The sequence below is a fragment of the Galeopterus variegatus genome, unplaced genomic scaffold (assembly GCF_000696425.1).
Source record: "Galeopterus variegatus unplaced genomic scaffold, G_variegatus-3.0.2 Scaffold2470, whole genome shotgun sequence".
NCBI classification, from domain to species: domain Eukaryota; kingdom Metazoa; phylum Chordata; class Mammalia; order Dermoptera; family Cynocephalidae; genus Galeopterus; species Galeopterus variegatus.
In genome coordinates, this window is record NW_007728581.1 from 79,177 (window position 1) to 95,237 (window position 16,061).

The 16,061-nt window shown below is 34.7% G+C and overlaps 1 long non-coding RNA gene across 1 annotated transcript; it reads left to right on the forward strand.

The window, feature by feature from the left end:
- Positions 1–8,440: 8,440 nt before the first annotated feature.
- LOC103597928 lies at positions 8,441–14,696 on the forward strand. The gene is made up of 3 exons (XR_551156.1): positions 8,441–8,515; positions 11,008–11,082; positions 12,691–14,696. It is a non-coding gene; the product is annotated as an uncharacterized LOC103597928 (long non-coding RNA).
- Positions 14,697–16,061: the final 1,365 nt, after the last annotated feature.

Here is a 16,061-nt window from a genome sequence, read left to right on the forward strand (position 1 = left end):
GAGCGCCGCTGCGCTCCCAAGCGGCACACTGTAGCAGTGCGCCACCGGGCCGGCCCCTGAAAAATTTAATGTTTAAAAAATAAATCAAAAGTCACTGGCTGATAGAAAAATTAAAGGCCACATGAAAGTATAAAAGCAATTTAATTTAGTTTGGGAGCTACTTATTTGTTTTAAAATAATGTATACATAGGGTTAAATTCATCTGACTGAAAATTTAAGGAGAAGAAACAAAATCTTATTGAACAGTCTAACACATATTTTTACTGGTGGCTCAATTCAACTTCACGTCCTGAAAAAGAAATGACAAGAATAGAGGCTAAAGAGAAGAGGGATGAGCTACAGAAAGTAGTCGAGAGGAGGAAAAGTAGAGAGTAAATATGGAATAGTGGAAAAGAGGAGAAGAAAGGAAAAAAAATTATTAATAAACCTGTTTGATTGGATGCCTTTGATCACTTGATTGAAGTATAGTATGGGAAATTGACACACAGCACTGCCTTTGGACAAAATAACTACTTTAATTAATATTCTTTGTTCCTCCTCTCTTAAATGTTCAGGGGCACCACAAAAGCCAGCAAGGGTGGAAATGGTATTTGCTACAGTGCCATAACCATCTGCCCCAAGGCACTGCTATGACAAGTCTTCAAACTGTTGCCATATGAACTACTGCAGAATGTTTTCAAGAGCATTCCAATTTATTTTATCCACATGATCCAATCACGCCTCCCAACCATCTCTGAGGTTATGCCATTTGACAAATGAGAAAATGGGGGAGCTGAACTTGAACCAAACAATTCTGGTGCTCCTCCTCCTATATCTCAGTTGAATCTAAGAAAGCAAACTTAAAGAAGTGAAATTTTTTTCAAGAAAGATACAATTTTGAAATTAAATATCACTAATTAAAATTGTGCAAATACAAAAGGTCTTCAAAAAGTTCATGGAAAGATTCATATTATCTTTTCTTTTTTAATAAAAATTTTATTATCATATTCATTGTTACAAATCATACTTATTTTTTATGCCCTTTATCCAATCTTTCCCTTTCTCCCTACTCTTTCCTCTCTTCCCCTCTTCCTCCCTTTCCCCCTATTATCTTTTAATTCCACTTTTCCATGAACTTTTTGAAGTACCCTTGTACTAAGTCACCAAACATCTTATGTTCTAGGCACTGAAAGACTTGGCTTTAGTATTTTCACTGTGAATGCTAATTCAAAATTTCTAGTATTTCACAATCATACTACACATTGGTAAGCAAAGGGAACTTATGAAAATTACCTTACATAGGTAAAAACAGTTTTTAACATAGCCTTTACAGGTCCTGTCAGTGTGCACACACACAAAGAATTCACAAAAACTGTCCTATATTGAATGTGAAGGAGACCTGTACTGTGGGAATGATAGATTTAAGTGGAGAATTTGATATACTCAGAAAATCTTGTATGTACATACACAGGAGAAATGCATTGAAAATGATACAGTATAGGAATGCAACAGAAGTGGAATTCATCTAAATTAGTCTGAATCTACAACATACAGTCTAAACAAAATCAAATTAAATGACAGGAAAATAGAGTTGACATTAACTCAAATTGAATCCAACCTAATCAGTATTAACATTACTGAATGACGAATACCAATTATTTTCTGATATGAAGGCAAAGATAGAACTAAAATTAAGGTTGATTGACCAAACAGATATAGCAAAATTTACTGGAAAATTATCTCCCACTAGCGTTGTTGTTCTTTAATAAGGTTAAAAAAAAGTGAGAGTCTCAACTTTCGAAATATTAACCAATCGAAATGCAGTGCTGGAAACGTCACGGTCTGGAACAATGAGAAAAGGGAAGGAAGTCCCCTGCTCTCAACTGGCCTCACTCTTGGCAGAAGGCAATTCCTTCTGGAAAGGTGAAAGAACTTCTCTCATACCAGTTATCCTTGCTCTTGTTTTCTGTTTTCAAAAAACTTAAAAACAAATAAACAAAAATTTATTGCCCTCTCAGTAATAAATTTCATGAGGTCCTGAAAATGCCTGTTCAGGGAAGTTGACTTCTCTCATACCAGTTATCCTTGCTCTTGTTTTCTGTTTTCAAAAAACTTAAAAACAAATAAACAACAATTTATTGCCCTCTCAGTAATAAATTTCATGAGGTCCTGAAAATGCCTGTTCAGGGAAGTTGAACTCCAAGCACCCACTCCAGTAGCTGACATGCACACTGGCCAGGTAGCACCTGAGGCCACCCTAAGTAGACTCAATGGAGGACAGATTGCTTAAAGAAGAAAAAAAAATTTTAAATCTACTATATCTCCAGCAAAACAAGACATGATTTCAAAAGTAATCAAAATTCATTTCAACCAATGAAATCCAAAGATAGGCCTTTCTTGAAAAACCTGAAAGGTGAAATGGAAAAGAAGTAAATTGAACCACAGGAAAACATTGTGTTACAGGCCAGAAGGTTGGGAGTAAGTGACTGTTTCCCAAACAAAACTGAACCGAACAAATAGTACACAATGTGTGTGTGTCGTTTTTTAAATGCAGTGGGTGATAGCTCAACCTGTGTACAAATCAATCCCCTTAAAATGTTGCATTTGCAAAATTACAAAGGTGACTTACCTAATATTCCTTTGTTAACCTTCAACTGTTGCTATAAAGCTCTGACAGACACAGTTCAAGAAAAAAGACTGAAATGTGCACACACTAAAACTAACATGTAAGATTACAAAAGCCATTGCACATGCTCCAGCCTTAAAAAAACGTTATTTTAAAAGGGAAAAAGAATTGATTTTGATGTTGATAATGCTCATATAGAGAAGATATGGTTTATCTTACATATATATACACACAGAAATACATACATATAGATACATATACTCGGAGTCTTTATGTGACATAAATACAGATTTTTTTTCCCTTTGGGATACCTTGCATGCTTATTTCTGAGTTGCACTAAGGAAATAAAATATTGGTGATGCCAAAAGACATCAGGAGTCAGTATTCTTAAATTGTCAGTGACCTGAGGACACCATGTGTCCCTTGTCCAAGTGAGCCAGTGCTCATTTTAAAGTCTGGCTGTGACACAGAATTCAACGGGAGTTCACAGTACATAGCATTCAGATGATGCTCGTCAGCTTCTGGTGGGTGAGGCAGGCAGCAGACTGTATTCCTAGCACGCTCTCACTTAAAACCTGCCTGCGAAAGCCAGCAACAGTTTTCAAATCCCTTTATCTTGCTTTCCCCCAAAGATTTCAAGACAGTGCTTCAAATTTTACTGGAGTCATAAATCACATATTTACCTTCATGTGACTGGAAGAGCCAGAGTCTTTTGCCGGATGTATTATGTTACTGAAATATAGAAATGGCTGCTGTGCACGCCAGTGGTTAGTAAAAGTCGAAGACGTAACATTATCTCTCTCAATTTATTTGAGGAAAGAATGTTCATAAAATATATACTGCTTTTGGTTAGGAGCTGATTTCTAAATAAGCAGACTCAGCAATGGAAATTCTAGAGACAGGCAAAACAAAACACGTGTTCATAAATGTACGTTTTAAAATCAACTCTCTCACAATCTTTGCCTTTGTAAGCTTTTTGAAGACGGTAAAATCAGTTGTACTAAGTTTATGATTTATAGCTGTTCTAATTTAACTTCTTTTTCAGTCATGGAAGGAAAATCTCTTAACTCCTCTGGAATATTTCTCCTCTATTTTACAGACCGATGTTGCATCTCTTCCTAGGAAGGCATTTCACTGCAGTGATTTGAGGGCAGCCATTTGTTTGCAAGTCAGACAGGGGAAGAAAAGTGGAAAACTTTGCTACAACAAATCTGTTAGTCCTTTGGGTCCTAACAAAATAGGAAATGCTGGAAATTAGGGGACTGCATTGCTTTCATTAATAAAAAAAAAATTTTTTTTAAGTGCTAATCCACACAACATAAAGCCAAACTAAGTGGGGCTATCCTTCCTAATTTGCAATGAACTGAGGTCAACTAGATTTTTATCTTAGCTCCAAACTGGGAAGGAGAAAACAGCAAGAAAGGAAACACCACAACTTGGCTAGATCCGGTTTTTCACACAAGACTGTATGACCGACAGCTCACAGGATTCTCTCAGACGATTAGAAGGACAAAAATAAGCAAGGAAACATGGTTGGCCCAAGGTTTACATTTATTTCAAAAAGAATAGTGCAATGTAGTACATAGCGGCAGTACAGGTATATCAATGTTGAAATCAAATTATATTTTCCATTTAAGATAAAAAACAAGATAGTTTTAATTCTTAAGTTATTATCATGATAAAGGTTTGATCAAAAACCACATGCATACTATGGAGCTTTTACTCACTCTTTCAACAGTTTACTGAATAGCCTGCTATAGGCTAGTTAAACAATATATATAAAGATACTGTCCCTGCCTTCAATTAGCTTATATTCTCTCTGGGAAAAAAAAATCTAAACATGTGAAACAACAAATAGTACAGGTAACATTTCAATACAAGACTATGATAGGACAGCAGATAATTAATTGACATTTTACTAACGGAAAATGTAAGTACTGTAAGAATTCAGTAGAGGAAAAATTGGTCTCTGTAGGCTGACAATATGCTTCTGAGAACAGGCATCTGAGTTAGAAAAAAATTCTGAATTTTGCCATTTACTATAATCCCATGAAGTGATACACTTAAACTCTCTGAGCCTTGATTTCATCATCAACAAAATGGGGATAATAATAATATCCATACTATAGAGTTATTATAAAAAACTAATACAGTACACATCAAAAGCTTTTGTAATCTGTAAAGAATCTGTAAATTGACCATTAGGAAGGTGGTAAAAGAAATCACACCAAGGGGCCGGCCCGTGGCTCACTCGGTAGAGTGCGGTGCTGATAACACCAAGGCCACGGGTTCGGATCCCATATAGGGATGGCCGGTTAGCTCACTGGCTGAGCGTGGTGCTGACAACACCAAGTCAGGGCTTAAGATCCCCTTACCGGTCATCTTTAAAAAAAAAAAAAAGAAGAAATCACACCAAACTGTTACTGTTAATTTGGGAAGACAGAAAGAGTTATGAGGTTGGAAGCAATGATGTTTAACGTTTTCTTTATATACTCCTCTACTGAGAACTTTTATAGTGCTTGTGCACAAATCTTGTAACAGAAAAAATTTTAAAGCTATATAAACATTAGCTGAAGTCCCCATATCTGGATACCACAACATAATTGTAAACACTAGTAACCCTGCTCCTTTATAGGCACATAGAAACAAGTCTCAGTCCTGGCTTCAATTTGAGATGTTTTTTAAGTCATTTAAATTTGCCAAGCTTAGGAATGATAACCAACTGAAATAGGTTTCTTTTCCATAACATTTTCAAATAGGCCAACCATTGTAGTCACTCAAAACTATCCATTGGTTCAAACAATCACTATGGTCAATAACTTTTGAAATGAGCAAGTTAAATAACTTTAGTTCCTCAAATTCAAGTTTTTGTCACACTAACTTCACTTTCTAAGGCCCAACACATTTAATTCAACTGAGAACTTTACAGACATAGCAGTCATCAAGCCATTTCCAAATCAATGCCAAGGACTTTCCATAGTGGCATGACAGATTTTTTAGACTGAACTTGGTCACAAATTAGCATTTCTAACATTCTAAGTATGTGTGAGCTCTTTGGGGGCAGGAGTCAGATCTTCTTAATCTTAATATACCCATTCCCTGATATAGTGACTAGCCCATGTGTAGGCAAGAGTAAATATTTGTTAACCTATTTGGAGGGAAGATAATTCTAAACCATTTTTGTAACTGGAAGCCCAAGGAGATGGGTGTATATGCTAAGGACAACATAGCCTTTATAGCTGTTTCTGGAGAAAATCATTTAAGACGCTTCCCAAGCCATAAAGATAAGTATAAATCTAAGTCCCTTGATTAAAACATCATAAAATCCCTATTGGTGTAAGAAGAACCATTATCAGACAGTACAGATGTATGAACTAAGATGAAATCATAGAGCGGTCTGATCAGAATCACCTTTCATTTGCCTTAACAAAGATTTCCAAGGCTTATTTCATTGACATAAAAAGAAGCAGGCAGAAGGCAGGCTTTCACTGTTGCAGCAGAAACAGGCCTATATGTGGAATGCTGGAGTCCTGTTGACTATCGTCTCACTAGCTCATGGTTCCTCTATGATGATTTAATGTGAGTAAACATATAGACACTTTAAGAAGGATGAAGTTGGTATTATAATAAGACTATCAGATTGTATATGGTCACACTTACATTATTTCCAGTAATTTGCAAGCAGTGACAGGGGTAAAAAAGGAAGTTGAGTCACGCTGGGCTTGCTCAAGCATTATGGAATAGACCCTAAAGACACAAGTATGAAAGCAAAAGTACAGTGATATGAAGTAATTCTGCTGATTTTCATTGATGACTTAAATCTATGAATCACATAGTCAGGGCTAATCTCTTTGTTCCATCCTGAACTGCTGGATTGTTCATTTTTACCTTACTTAATCTTCCCCACAAGATAACCAGGAACTGTAGTAACTTTTGAATGCTGTAGCAGTACGTCAATTCAAGAGAAGCAATTTTATGAAAAGTGAATCCTTTAAGGTAGTTCTCATTTGAAGCTTTTTGAAATATTCAGCCCAATGTATATAAAATAGGTATATTTTTCTGTTTCTAAAAAATATTGCAGAAGTCTAGTAGAAATAAATAACTTTGGCTGTAATTCTTTAAAGAATCCTAAATTTCTTAATTCAGTGAGCCAAATTAAGTTTGGAAGCTACCTAGAAATTTTCTCACATTTTGATCTCTGGAATGGCAATTAATCAAGTTCTTGTTTGCAATACCTCTAACTTTAATCAGAATTCTGTGAAGGGAAAGTCAGATAACTGTATATTCAGAATATTCAACAGTATATGTAATTGAAAAACAGCAACAATAGGGAAAAAAAAGTAGATGCCAGTGGACTGGTATCTCACAACCTTTGGTCAAGTGGTACTTGGCAAATTTCAACAGGTTTAGTTAACCAGAGATAAAACTAAGCAGCAGAATAACATGAAAACAAAACAAAAGTATTAAAACAGAACCAGGAATCACCAGTGAAAAACAATGTTATACCTAACAGCATGGATCTACCAGAGGCAATTTGTTAAGAGACCACAGTCGTTATTTCATAATGAATGCTTGAAATCAAAACTTTAAAGTTTCTTTAGGTCAAGCTATAGCACAGCATTCAGACAGCCAGCCAAAATAGCTGAGGGAAACTAGGAAGGCCACATGTGGAACTAATTACTCACGTAGAGGCCATGACAAAGAACATTTCTCCAGACTTTTCATGGGGGCTTCACTTTCAGGAAGTTGCTATAATTACTGTTCAAGTCTAGAGCAGCCTGCAAGCTGCTGACAGATCCAACAGACAAGGAGGAGGGAAAGAGAAAAAAAGAAAAAAAACAACTTATCTGCCCTTTTTGACTAGTGAAATACCAGAAAATAAAGTACCACAGGAAAGCTTAAAAAGGTTTCCAAATGAGCTCTGCCTTCCAGTGTTCAACTTTCTGTTTACTATTTTATCTGCCCTCTATCTTCAAATTACTCCTCTAGCCTGGATCGGACAGCAAATTTGTACTTCTACACTAACTCACTTTCAGTTGGCCACAGCAGAACTGTACATCTTGACTTTTTTTTTATAGCTTTTCCATACTGGGGCCCACTTCCTGCCCAGTTGAGGAAAAAAATCTGGCCTGAAGATGAAATGACTGCTTAACATTACACTAAAACATCTGGTACCATTTTATCCACAGACCCATGTCTGAGAGCAGGCGATTCTAGCGGTCTCTCCAGCGGCACAGCACATACCCAAACCTCCCCAGGGTGACATCATCCCATATATGGACTCTCCAGCCCAGCCCTCCCCCTTTTCCTGGTCCTAAATTCATTGCCAGTTCCCCAGTCTGCAGCAAATGTGCCACGTCAAGACTGGAAATCACAGCCCTTGAGTGTGTCTCAGTCAGTTCAGCAGAATTCAGGGGGGAAAGCCGAATACAATCCCTGGTGCAGGAAGGGAGGCTTTTCCTAAGGACCGGGAGAGGATTTTAAGTACATAGATGGAAGCTTCTGGACATCCTGCTCCGTCGCCCCAGTGTTCAGACTACCTGTTCAGGACAATGCCGTTGTACAGTAGTCTGCACATTGGTTAGACTGGGCAAGGGAAAGCAACGCCATGGACTGCTGGGGACAAAATTTGCTGTTTCCAAGGAGAAGACATTTGTTTGCTCCTTTTTTGAATCTCATATCCAGTGTTTTTCTTCACAGGTTTTGCACACTAGGGACCAAGAATCCTTCAGGGACACCGCCGACAAAGGACTGCTCGTGGGAAGACCAGCGGGTAAGGCCTTCTTGACTGCTCACCTGGTCTGCTTGAATCTCATATCCAGTGTTTTTCTTCACAGGTTTTGCACACTAGGGACCAAGAAGCCTTCAGGGACACCGCCAACAAAGGACTGCTCGTGGGAAGACCAGCGGGTAAGGCCTTCTTGACTGCTCACCTGGTCTGCGACCAGGGGGAGCCTAGGTGGGGATCCCATGATTTACATGAATGATGAGAGAAACAAGTGTCCGTGTGGTAGAGAGTGATGTATTTGATTTTAGAAGAGCAACAATGTCTGGTACATAGCAATTTACTATGTTTTTTGATTTCTGAAGATTGCTAATTCAAGTGTTTTCTTAAGTTTAAAGGTTTCAACACTTCCAAATGAAATATGAAAAACTCACTCCAGACACTTAAGAATAACTTAACAATGCTAGTTCTGAATTGTTGGAATTAATAATTCAAAGAATTAAAAGCTTACATGGATGAGGGCCGTATGTGTAATTTTTAACATCCCAAGATTGAACCCATTTTACCCCAAAGGATTTCTATTTTTTTTAATGCGCTATGGATATTTACTAACATAATATAAATACCAGGACTAATAGTACCTAACAATAACAGAAGAGCCTGCCAAGTTTTTGCTCACTAGACAATGCAAATGGGACTTGCCCAGAGATGAGCGCCGACCCACAACTTATTGAGTCAGCAACTGAGTAAATCATGGAATAGAAACCTCTGTCTTTAGATATCCCATTATGTATCTCTGCATTATATTTTTTAAAAATCCAAGAATACTTGATAATTTCTGGTCGGCGGAAACCTCTTGCCTCTATTTTACAAGATTTCTACTTCTCTGAGCATTTAAAATGATAAGGTACTTTGTCTAGAAACCCACTGATAAAAAAGGAATTTGTAAACGAAGGCAGAAGTTTTCTTTGGTCAGTTTCCAGCTGTCCTGGAGGTGAAAGAGGGTGGGAGAGGGGGAGGAAGGTGGGAGGGAAGACAACCCTCAAGCTCAATGAAATCCTAATAGAGAAAATAATAAAGTCTGGGTTGCAATGTGATCTGTGATCTGTGCTGAACTTTAGAGGTGGGTCCCTTAAAGAAAGTTCTGGAAAAATGTTACTGTCTCACCCCTAATTCCCTCAACACCCAATTATTTCTAACCCCAAACAATGCTGTGTAATGAAAACATCTGCCCTCATCTTCTACAGGCTTTTGTGAAAAATGAATGTAATCTCTTTTGTCCTCCTTTAAACTCTTTAAAGTTACGTTGGCTCCTGAACAAATCTTTTCCTAAATTATACATTTTGCAGCAGTTCAAAAATTGACACAAGTTCTCTTTTGCAAAATATTTTATTACAAGTTCCCCAAGTTTCTCTTTCATCAAGACAATTTATTTTAAAAATTACCCTTCTGATTATCTCAAAACTGGTATAAAGAACACATAAATTTTCTCATCTATTCATGGTTTTTAGTTAAATAGCATTGAGAAATTTAACTGTCTTCACTTAGACGATATAATAGTCACCCTTTCATTTTTCTATTGAGACTTGGAGAGTTCCATATTAACTATTTGTAATAGAACAAGTGAGATTTTTAAAATCAATATAGTTTCTTTTACACAGAAAAACTTAAAAAAATAAATCATTAGGTAAATTACAAAAGCTTATTTTTTCCAAAATCTTTTATTTATTTATTTATTTATTTATTTATTTATTTATTTATTTATTTATTTATTTATTTATTTATTTATTTATTTATTTATTTATTTATTTATTTATTTATTTATTTATTTATTTATTTATTTATTTATTTATTTATTTATTTATTTATTTATTTATTTATTTATTTATTTATTTATTTATTTATTTATTTATTTATTTATTTATTTATTTATTTATTTATTTATTTATTTATTTATTTATTTATTTATTTATTTATTTATTTATTTATTTATTTATTTATTTATTTATTTATTTATTTATTTATTTATTTATTTATTTATTTATTTATTTATTTATTTATTTATTTACTAACCGATACAATTACTAAAGAGGAAAGATAGCTACAAGGCACTTTGGCAATATTTAACATCTCTCAATTTTCCATTGTTCTTTTTTTTTTAATGCTAGAAATTACTGAATTTTATAACTTGCTTTCATTTAATGTGTATTTAATTTAAATTTCTTCATATTAAATGGCCTTTTTGTTTCAAGGAAACTAAACCCTACTGGTCCCTTACTTATTATTTTCTCCCTCAGGATGACTTTTAACGTGAAGTTAGAAGGGACATAAGGGTGTCCTTGGCATAAGTACAGGAGGAGAAATACAAGAATTACTTTCTAAAGGGGTAGCCAAGGAGTCCCTGCACGTGCTCCATGGAGTCCGGACAACCCATTTTGGAGGGAAACTTTCAGCAAATGAAAAGGAATAGTACTTATTTTTAAATTGCATGAGCTAAATTAAAGATCAAAAGTAAAATCTCATTTTATAAACCTCTGCTGAATGAAGACAGGATGGTACATATGCCGACATTTATACATACGCACCATGAAACAGCCGTAACTATATCCAGGGTAATTAGAATAATGTTTAATTTTATTTTGATATTACTTTATAAGGAGATATACAAATATTTTAGGGATCATGGAATCTATTCCAGAGGAAACTAACCAACAGTGAGCATCTTCAACTAAAACTACCCCTGGATATCATGGTAAGTGTGAGTATCAAAATTAAACATATGTGGTCATAAAGAGAAAACTGTTTGCAGGGTCTCTCCACACTGCACTTCATGGAAATGTCATAGTTATTTTTCATATTAGTGTGTGGATGATTGATAAATTAAACTAGGTACTGGGTAAAAAGAACCTTTTCCACCATCTAAGAGAAAGGAAATTCTGAGCCTTAGCTTCAGTACCATCATTCCTTAATTGGAAGAGGATCGATATAAAAGTGTACTTAAATTTTCAAATCTTTTTTTCTTTTAAGCCGTAGATTTCAAAATCAAAGAAAGTTTGTTTTCAATGGGACAAAGTTTCACACTGATCACTTTCCTGCAATTAGTCAATAGGCTTAATATCCTTCCTGCTTGGCATTCAGACTTTCGGCCCTGATAATATGTTTATGTTTTTAAAAGACCAAAATATACTGTCTACCTCCACCTCTTGCCTACAGACCACCCAAGTATTTCACTCTGTGGGAAAGAGTTTAGGCATAAAAATCCTAATAAATGTATTTTTTTTTCTTTTTCTTTTTAAAATAAATCTCACGCTGTTATAGGAAATAAAAAGAAAGTACATCTTGGTAATATTAAAAAAATCCACTCATCTACAAGCATCTGTGCTCACTAAAGAGAAGCCAGAGCTTTCAATTACTCTATAAGGGCTCTGCTCTTTTAAAAACAACTCATTTTACCCTACTCTAAGAAGAACAGCCCACCCATCACAATAACGTCCAAATAATAACTAAGAGACCGTCACTCAGAAACTTCGGCTTAAAATAACTAGGAAGGTCAGGCTTTAACCTGAGACAGGAAATTCCTGAGTTAAGATTGAAACTTTCTTACTTCAAATCCCTTTCTACTTTGGTGTCCTGCAAATTATGTAGATATAAATATTTACCCATTTTTCAAAGGTCTCTGATTAAGAATTTCTATCAGTTTTAATAAATAGGGACAATAAAGTAAATTTAGGAAAATAATTAAATCTTCATGTTGAATTTCCTGACTTTTCATGACAACCAGTTTCCTGAAGTTGCTTTGGTTTAATTTTACTGCAGAAGACTTAGAAGATTCTTTTCTTTTCTTTTGCCATCCTTTTCTTGCATTTTTTTTCTTAAGATTAGAAATAAAAGACACAAAAAAAACAAGGTGTAAGAACCATATTAAACAAGGTATAATAACCATACTAAAAATTACATGGTAGGATAATAATGTAAATTGCTCTTTTATATTTTGGTAGTATTTTAAGTGATAATAAATTAATATTTGCCCTATTGTCTGGGAGACAGAAAAATGAGTCTTAAATTTTTTTGTCCTTTATCTTTTTAACAAAGCTTAGGGGCAGGTTCAACATAACTATGAAGTGTGCATACGCTATATACTTACTATATTTGTGTTTTAAAAATCTATCAGAAACATAATTGTCCAAAAAGCCTTATGAGCAGAACAATAATTTTTTCAGCAAGTTTTTTTTTTTTTTCCTTCTGAAAAACTGTTATGGCTTTTCAGGCTTAAAAACTTTTTGGATACCTTGATTTATTAAAGTGTTTCACATTAAAGGATAACATATGAACTCACAAATATTTCTTTTTATTTTTTCAGGTTGCATGCATCATTCCTTTAATTGAGCAGAGTTAACTGGATCAAATTATTTATGGGAGAGAGAGGGAAAGCTATACAGAATTACAGTAATTTTTAATTTCCAACAGTGTATTCTTTGTAAGTGAACCACTCTATAATTATTTTCTGTTGCACTGAATGCAGCAGTAATATCAAAATAGTATTTTAAGGTACTTGGTTTTTGCATACTCTGATCTTGTAATTATTTAAATAGCAGACAAGTTTACTGATATTTTTTATTTTTTCAAGGAAAAAAAAGTTCCTCTACTCTGAAGTGATGACCAGAAACAGAATCAGACATTTATTTTTCTGAAATTAAATACACAGAAAATTGCACTTATCAACTCTGTTAAAACTTTACCATATCTAATCATTGCATAATAGTTCAGATTTGTATAAAACTGTTTTTTTCATGGTCTCTAAAAACTATTTTGCTCTCCATAAAGTTTCGATTTGCTACTTTCTAAAAATTTTACAATTAAAGATAAATAACAAACTATTTGTTTTTTCTTAGAAAAAAATTGCTAGATGTATAGTCCTTGGACAATAATGTGGTTTTTGTTGTTGCGTTTTTAAGAAATCCCACTTATTGGAATTTTGACTATTTGGATATTTCATTTTTAAAAGGGGAGAGAAATTTGCTACCTACCTCTATGGATGTGAATTGGTCATTCATATTAAAATAGCCAGCAGAATTATTCTCAACTAAACAGAATTAAATTTTATATCTGTATATTTAACACCATTAATTCTTTCTCATACAAACTATAAGAAAATTTTCCAAAGGATCTGGTTTTAATTTTTGGATATGAAATGAATTTTCCTTTCCTGTACTTAAGCTACTATTTTGTAATTGTATTGCACTAACAATGCCCAAACACATTCTGAGCAACACCGTGGGTAACAACCTTCCAGTTTACACCCTTTTGATTCACGGCATAGCCCAGTTGTTAATTAAGAGGTGGAGAAACTCACACCTGCCTTTTATTTGATTTTCACACCCATACTTACAAAATATGCATTTAAAAGGAAAATGAGAAATTTAAATAAGTTTCTGTTGCTTAATATAATATTGGTAAAAATATATTCCGTTATAAAATCCCATTATCAAAGCATCAGATACCAAAGTCAGCTGGTTGGGTTGCCAAATACATTAAGCTCATTAATTCTTTTGAAAATGGCTGCCGTTTCCATGTTAATGACAATTTTCTTTTTCATGGGCAAGGTTATGGTACTTATCTACTACAAGAAACATGTATAAACACAGTCTTTATCTTTAACTTCAGTACTAAAATATGCAGTTTTTGTGAAGAGGAAAAACATCTGGTTCAATTACTCTGAACTCTGACTGCATGTGGGCCAGTAATAATATGAATTGGATTTAAGAATAAACCTGTGTTTAATCTTCTTTTTCCCTTAAAATTTTAATGTGAGTTTTCTGTTATGCCAATTATCCATGTTAGCACATTTGGAACAAATGTATAAGTGTACTTTCTGAATAAAGTTAAAAGTCTAACTTGTATTTAGTTCCATAATGTTTTAATGTTTAATTCTATTGTGTGTTTTTCTCCCTTTCCCCTTACCCTCCAAAATCACCAAATCTGGAAAACAGACTGATTCTATCTGTCCATGAGCAAAGGAAACCTGAAGGAACCAAGGGCCTGGCTGGACAGAGTTGTCATGTGTCTGCCTGTCTACACTTGCTGTGCAGAACATCCGCTCACCTGTACAGCAGGCACAGACAGGCAGTCACATGACAACCCAGCCTGAATGACAACCAGCCACTGAAAGAAAGCAGCCCTCACACCATAGCATCTACACCAAGAGCTACAACCAAAATGAGGGGCTTGTGGGCCTGGGGTTTTAATCTGTTGGTTTAATATCTAACTCGTATGTATTATTTTATTTTGATTCAAATATTTTAAACCCACCAAAAGTAAAGTGAGTGGTGCCTATGAAATATAATAAAACCCATTTCTGAAAATGTTCCTGTGCTTTCTATAGTTCTCTTTTCCTAATTGTTGCCAGTAAATCACTACCCTTGACATTTATTGTACACAGCTTTGCAGTTCCCCATAATCAATATTAAAAAGTCAGTATAACAAAATGATATAATTTCAGTCTAATGCTTGGCAAACAATCAATTATTCTGATAATTCTAATCCATAAACTAGATATAGTTTTTTATGTCCTGGCTCTTTCTTCCAGGGGGTTCTGGGTACAGAGTGAGAGAAAGAAGAAAAAGGAGGAAAAAAGGATCAAGTATTTTGAATTAATAAACTCTGCCAGTCTGGGTCTGCATAAAACATAGTGAAAAGAGTATTTATTTCCAACATGATTTTCAAATGTATTAAAATAATTGCTTTTCCTCTTTTAATATATGGAGAGTTGAAACTGAGACTTTGATATTTCCAAGTGTCATGATATACATAGATTAGTTCCTGTGTCATTGTTTAATTAAGGGGCTTACCCTAAAGTTCTAGGAGGGGAATTTATGAGGCCAATGCATTCACTTGGAAGATATGCTTCCATTAACTGTAAACTTTCAAATTCTTGAGATGTTCAGGCAATTCAATATTTTCAAAAGCACAAGAAAAGTGGTTAATGCATATACAACGTATATTTTGCCATATCTTTTGAGGAAATGCAAAACTTTATGCACTATTAACTGGAGTGAAATGATCAGGGCTGGCTTTTGTATATAAATATTTCAAACAGTTAAGGGTAAAAGTGGAAAGATGGGTAAAATTAGAAATTTGTCAACTTTGATTTGCTTCATTAAAATGCTTGAACTTCAGTATTTAAAATTAATTTTTTTCTTTCTTAGAAAGATTCTGTTGAAGCTTTAAAAAATATAATACAAGACTACCCAAAACTGTTTTTTAAAATTTAATAATTAAACATTTCAAGCATATATTTTGGACTAAAGTAAACTATTTTTTATTCAGATACTTTATTTTTAAAATAAAAGGTTTAATCTTAAGGCTAAGAGCCCTATAAGTTTCAAAATTCTTGATTTTGTGATTTTTTTTTTTTTTTTGTCTTTTTTTTTTTTTTCGTGTCCGGCAACGGATCGCAACCCTCAGTGTCACGCCCGTACCGGACCGGGACCGGCAATGGGATCGCAACCCTCGGTGCTGCGCCCGCACCTCGCCCAGCCAGTGAGCGGGAACCGGTCTGTATGTGGGATCCGAACCCTCGTCGGGAGCGCCGCCGCACTCCCAAGTGGCGCACTGTAGCAGTGCGCCACCAGGCCGGCCCCTATTTTGTGATATTTTAACCAAACCTGACACTACAGTTTCTTTAGGGGAAAAAAAAATAAGTGATGGGGCAAAACTATGAAATAAAAATAT